This window comes from Oryzias melastigma, linkage group LG14 (genome assembly GCF_002922805.2).
Source record: "Oryzias melastigma strain HK-1 linkage group LG14, ASM292280v2, whole genome shotgun sequence".
Taxonomy (NCBI): Eukaryota; Metazoa; Chordata; class Actinopteri; order Beloniformes; family Adrianichthyidae; genus Oryzias; species Oryzias melastigma.
This window is the reverse complement of record NC_050525.1, coordinates 10,257,386-10,264,066: the sequence shown is the minus strand read 5'-3', so window position 1 is coordinate 10,264,066 and position 6,681 is coordinate 10,257,386.

Below are 6,681 nucleotides of genomic sequence, written 5' to 3'. Positions count from 1 at the left end.
ATATATATTCTTATTGAGGAAAAAGAAAACACTTAAATTGAACTGCCAACTTACTGTTCCACAGCACAGAAAAACTGGAGCATTTATAGGGTGTGGTTACTCACCGCAGGTGTGCGGCGATGCTTTCAGCGAAAGGACATTTTGTGTGTTTTGTGCAAAAAGGCTGACCTTCTTTACAGCTGTGCACCTGTCAATAGCTGTGACACACTGAGATTTTATTTTTACCATGTCGGTCCAGTTATCACTTCAAGCTTGAGCGATTTGACTGGTACATTTAAATGGCATGAAGGGTGATGTCCACTCCAGTGCTCCCAGGATGACTCAGTAAAATAACAGAAGATGAAATCAAGACATTGTTTTTCTTTTTTTATTATTAGTATTATTGTTTTTTAGCAAATGCCAGCTCAAAACATTTACTGCAACTTGCATTTAAAGTTCAACTATATATATATATATATATATATATATATGTATATTATGTTCTTGAGCCATTTTCTTCACATGATGAAGGAGATATATTGAGAAAATTAACCAAAACCCATTGTGAATCAGAAACAGACGAAAAGTTATGGTTAAAAAACAAATTGTATTTGTTACCTAGAAAATATAATGGACAGGGCACAAACTCTGCTCCGCTCCATTCTGATCCATCCACTTGCAGGCTAGATCCAGGTATTCCTGGTCCGAGCTAGCATTTTGCTTAGGACTGTATGGCTGGATGGCTCCACTATTGGTCACAGTTTTTGCTGCACTGGTAATGTTGTAATGGAGTTCTGAGGGGCTGTCAGCTAGCGGCAGAGCTTGTAAACAGATAGCTCTTGAGAATGGGGGGCGGGATTGCTCCATAGCATCGGACCGCCAACAACTCAGAGGTGAATTTTGCAATGAACCACTGCTGCTTTGCCGAAACTATGTCCAACCCAGGTTATTTTGGCTTTGAAAAAATAATAATTAAAGCAATACTTTTAAATAGATCAAAAGACGGTCGGAGTGGGACTTTAACGAGAGAAAACAGGTTTTATTTGCTAAGGCAGCTAAGCTAAACATCAGTGCTGTTTTCCACTCAAGGCAATTTTTTACAGAAACATGAAATGATGCTTTCTACTCTGTCATTTTCATGTCTGTTTTCCTTTTCAAAAACTATCTGCTGTCTGCAGAGGGGGTTTGAAGTATTTTCTTTGGTTTCTAAGGAAGTGTGTGTGCATGTCTGTGTGTGTGCATGGGGATGCCAAGTTTCATTTTCAATTTTGCAGTGTTTATCTTTCAGATTCTCTGCAATATGTTGTCAAAGAAGCATCCAGTACTGCGAGGGCAAATGTGGCAAAATTGCACCACGGCTGACAGACAAAATTGAAATTGATGGCTGTCAGCCTCAAACAGCCTCTTATGAAGGGCCAGCTCTATGAGGGTATGATGTCTGAGTGTTTGGTGGTCGATAAAACCTTTTTATGAACCCAGATTCTCTTTCTATCCAACTTTGACATCTAAAATATATAAATATAGGTTTACAAGAATTAAACTACTATTTTTCTGCACTATTAGGCACACCAAATTAAATTTGACTCTGTCAGTGACTGGTCTTTTTTTTGTTTGTTTTTTTTACCTAATGACATATATAGGCCTAACCTGCACTAAACTATAAAGTGCATTACGAGAGACAAAAGAATCAAAGATAACCTAATTTCCCCAAAGGTGCCATCCAGAAGGGATCAATAAAGCTAAGTTAAGTCTAATAACGAGCCCAGTCTCAGTAAAATGCGTACATATGCCACGATTTGGGAAATACCGTGTATAATATATGCCAAAACCGGTTTTTGCGTGCATATAATACGCACGGTCCTAAACGTGTTAAAGTCTGTTTTCCACGTTTGACACGTCCCCTGGTGGAGCCGTGAGCATCACAGACAGCCCCACAAACGAACAATTTGCTTTTCTAACCCTAACCATGACCGTAATCCTAACCTTAACCAGGAACGACGTCATTTAGAAAAGAGCCGGAGGATTTCTGACCACGTGATCAAAACGAAACCTAAAAAGCGTGTATATTGTACGCCGGCGCAACCTATTCTCTACCATTGCGTATCATATGCACGCAAAAAGCGTGTTTGGCGTATATTATACACGGTATTTCAGAGTGCAAAGTCGTGGCATATGTACGCATTTTACTGCGACCGGGTTGCTAATAACATATGAAGCATTTTAAAAAACAGTCTTACATCTCAACATGTTACCCATGTTACATTTTCACAATACTCCTAACTTTGTTTGCAGCAAGCAAAAAACTGACTCATAACAATAAAAAATTACTGCGACTACACACTAATGCAAAACATTTTTGGTGGCACGTAAAAACAAAGCTTGTTCTGACACCACTTAATATTAACCAGGGCAGCATATTCACAATAACACCAAACTAGATATTTTGACACAGCGCCACGAATCTCTCAAAATCGCTTTGACATTAGTAAACATAACCAGAAATATTCCATATAGCTCCTGATTAAAAAGTGCAGTTTTTTTTAATCTAGTGTTTTTAGAGCAGCACAGAAATACAGCGGAAAATTCTGTATGTACTCTCACTCATGGATATCAGGAGGTTGCTAAACGCTTTTAATTTTCCAAATCATAACATAAGTCAGGCTAAAAAATACACACTTCCATAAATTTTAGAAATTTCTACATCAACCTCTGGGTGCAAGAATTGTTGGTAAAAATAGTTTCTTATCATTTTATATATATATATATATATATATATATATATATATATATAATATTTTTTGGGGCAGGGGATGAGGGTGCAGCATTATAGCACTGCTTTATTTTTTTTTTGGGTGGTTTTGGAGTATTCATCTTTGCACCATTTAGTTAGGCTGACATGCTCTCTCTGACTTCAAAACATTTACACCTTTTTTCCAAGTCTTCAGCATTTCATTTATGTTTTAAAGAGAAAAAAAATCAGGTTATTGAGCAAGTAGAGAAAGTAATTCTGCTGCAAAGACGTCTCGAGGCAAAGCAAACTTTGATTAGCCTCACAGAGTGAAACAATAACCAGGTGTCAGAGGTAGACAGCTTTTCTCAGCACTCTGAGAAAGTGATAGGATGAGTGCCAAGTTTGAGAAGGACGTGATGCTGTAACACAGACTGAGAGGTTATGAGAGGCAAAAATGATGCAACCATGAAGGGCATGTTTATGACTTCATATTTATTGGAGTTGTGTTCGGAAAAGATTACTTTCTCCTTAAAGGGAGCCAAAGGGTGCAGAACCTGGAGCTGTCAGAGATAATGAAGCTTCCTGCAGCTGCTGTAAAAGAAATTAAAATGTGTTTATGGGGCTGGATCCCTGTCTGATGCTGTAAATGTTGCCTGTAAAAAAAAAAAACATGGAGGGTGGGGGACTTCTACACTGTGGCAGATGAGAAATGAACAGTGAGATGCACTCACAGGCAAAAGGAATGATGCAGCGGTTTTATCACAGATCAGAGGCATCTGGCTGCTGTCACACCGACTGTTACTTCTGAAGATTTTAGAAAAAACATTTTCAGATAAAGGGGATGTTAAACGGCTGTCATGAAAAATTGTTTTCTGCGATGATTCATAGGCTTTTTTGGGGGATCAGTTTGAAGAAGATTGAAGACAGGATTGGGCAAAATGTTTATGGTGTTCAAGATATCTGGTTGTGGTATTGCAGCGGATCGCCGCTCACAAATTGGTGGTTCGATTCTATCTTGGGAAATCTTTATTGGCCTGGACAATAATCCCACCCGCTTTCTCCACCAACACAACCACCCCAGGGTGTATTTTTTTAACAGATACAGATGACCTCGGGGTTCAACTGTTTGAAGAGGTGAAAGAAGGAAAAAAAAGGATCTTCATAAAGATTATAAAGAATTGACAAAGTGTTGGATCAAGATATAGAAAAATACACTGACTGATAACAGGTAGTTTGGATACTTCCAACATTGTAAATTTCTATTTGTTGAATGCAAACAGACACATGTGCTTTTGTTATCTTACAAGAAATTCGAAGTTTGAGAGTTGTTTTTGCATGAAATAAAACCAAAAAAAGGAAAAGAAAAAACAACAGAAATGAGGGTACAATAAAAAAATAAAAAAATAAATTACATTAGTCCTGGGCAACAAAACGATAACTATATATATCATGATAGAACTTTTTCTCAATATAGGAATGGCTTTATAACGATAGACTTTTATTTTGAAGTTTCAGAAATTGACACTCGCCAGTTGTTAGCATTTTCTCATCTTTGGCGGCTAAAAGGTAGAAAGTTAGTCTCCACATGAGTAAATGTTTGCGTCTAATTATGCTTATTAGCATCCTTTGTCTGTACGCAAGGTAAACAAATGCTCACGAGACACATGGTAACAGTCACTTCCTCTAATCTTCTCCATGTTACGTTTACTTTCGGCTAATGAAACAGTGGAACATCTGGTTATTTTTGACTTGAGCCAGTCAGAACTGGAAGATAAACCCGCTGGACTTATAGCAGCAACAAAAACTTTAATAAAAAGTGTTGATTTGGTGACCGTGATGTAGCATTAGCATGATGCTAATGGTAAGCAGTTGTTTCTACGCAAAAATTACCCTGAATTTCGGGATTCTGCATTCAGATCCTGATCACATATCGCTACACAAGTTTGTAACTCCAGTCGTGGCCTCTAAGTACAAATTTTAATGTTCATTTATGGTGCTAAAAGTTTAACAGGTTCAACTTCTTGACGATTTTTCGTGGCAATGTGACCCATCAAGGACTTAAATTTCATCTATAAGACCAGCTAAGACTAAGACATTACTGTCTTCACAGCTTGACAGCATCAGTTATTGACACTACTCTTGACATCGTGCATACTAAGAAGGGGTCAAATAATTTAACAAATAATTCAGGAATAAGCTGCTGTAACTAAAACAGTTATAGTCTACTCTCTAGGGAAATTTCCAGTGACTCTAGGCAAACTTTGTTCCCAGCAACAACAGGAAAACTAATTTCGCCCTCAACCCGTCGTACAGACCTGATTTACTCTATTGCCCTCGATTAGGAACCTCCACAAGAGGCTTTGATGCTTTGTGTGGACGGCACAGTGAGAAGTGACCATGTAAAAGAACCAACAGGGTGAAAAAGATGAAAATAAATTGGTCACTGAGGGAGCCAAAGGCCAGGGGACCACTGGCCTTTAGCTTAGCCTCAGGGTATCTGAGCCGCAGAGCAACACTCGCTGTCTCAGGTGGGGTACATGTAGACCACCACTCTGTCTGAATGTTCCAATTAGCCAAATGTCAGGAGGTACAAATCAGCCTTTTGAGGCAAGGTTATACATAATCATTCTGAAAAGGTTGTCCACCACATGTTGGGAAAATTTCACGAAATGTTGCTGCTTAGGCTGAACAGGGACCTAAAAAAGGAAGTGCTTTTCTTATGGTAATATACACAGAAATGGTGCCTACTGTGTAATCAGTGCAACGTCTGACTAGAGTTTTTCTGAACGGAAAATGACTATAATGAATGCTGTGAGCCTCACACTGTTAAGTATTACAGCTATGTTTGGGATTATGCTAATTTTGCTTTGCCATATACAGTGCAGCTAAAAAAATGATTAGAGGCAAATAAGAAGGAAAGGATGAAAATAGAGGATATAAAAAGGAAACTAATACATTTGACAGAAAAAGTAGTGTAGTGGTAATAAAGAGATAATTTTCATTATTTATTTTAACTTAACTTGTCCTCTCATCAATCAAGGAAAACCCCCTAAAGAATAAAAGCACACACCTTTTGAATAGTTGGAAGTGGTGATTAGGCTCCCATTAAATCAAATAGAAAAGCAAAATGGTGAAAGTCCTTGGCAAAAAAATTACACTGATGTTCTTATTCATTGGTTACAAATTCTGAGCAGTTAGTTGTCCAAAGTGATGTGTTCACACCAAACGCGATTCGTTTGATAATGGCAGGGGAAGCCATTTTTATAGTTAAGTCATTGTACACATGCATTCAGAGGTCCTGCAGTGCCATTTGAGCATTGGGCACAGCGTGGGGGTCTGGTGACAGTACGTTTTGGGCATCATGGGAAAGCGACGAAAATTTTAACGCAAAGAGAACATTTGGCTGTGCAAGTTCAATTATCTGTACTGGCAAAATAATTGCATTGTGTCATCCAATCAGGAACTCAGCTTTAGCCAGTGATGTGTTGATGATGTGATTGGAGTCCAAAACCAACATGCACACAGTACCCTTGCATTTATACTTGCATAAATACTTGTGTTGATACTTGCATAGATACTAGCGCAGATTGAAGTGCAGTGGTAGAGCGTCGACTCCTGATTGGAAGATTGTGGGTTCAATGTCCACCTTGCCCGCCCATGTTTCGAAGTGTCCTTGGGCAAGACACTGAACCCAGAGTTGCCTCTGGTAAAAGGTTAGTGCCAGTGTTCGGCAGCAGAGCCACCATCAGTGTGTGAATGTGTGTGTGAATGGGTCTGTGACTGTAAAGCGCTTTGAGCCTTCAAGGAAGGTAGAAAAACGCTATATAAGTATACAACATATACACCATACTTACGCTGATTCTTGCATAGATACTTGCGTTAATACTTTCATAATACTTGCGTAGATACTTGTGTATATACTTGAATAGATGCTTACGGTGATACTTCCATTAATACTTGCATAGATACTT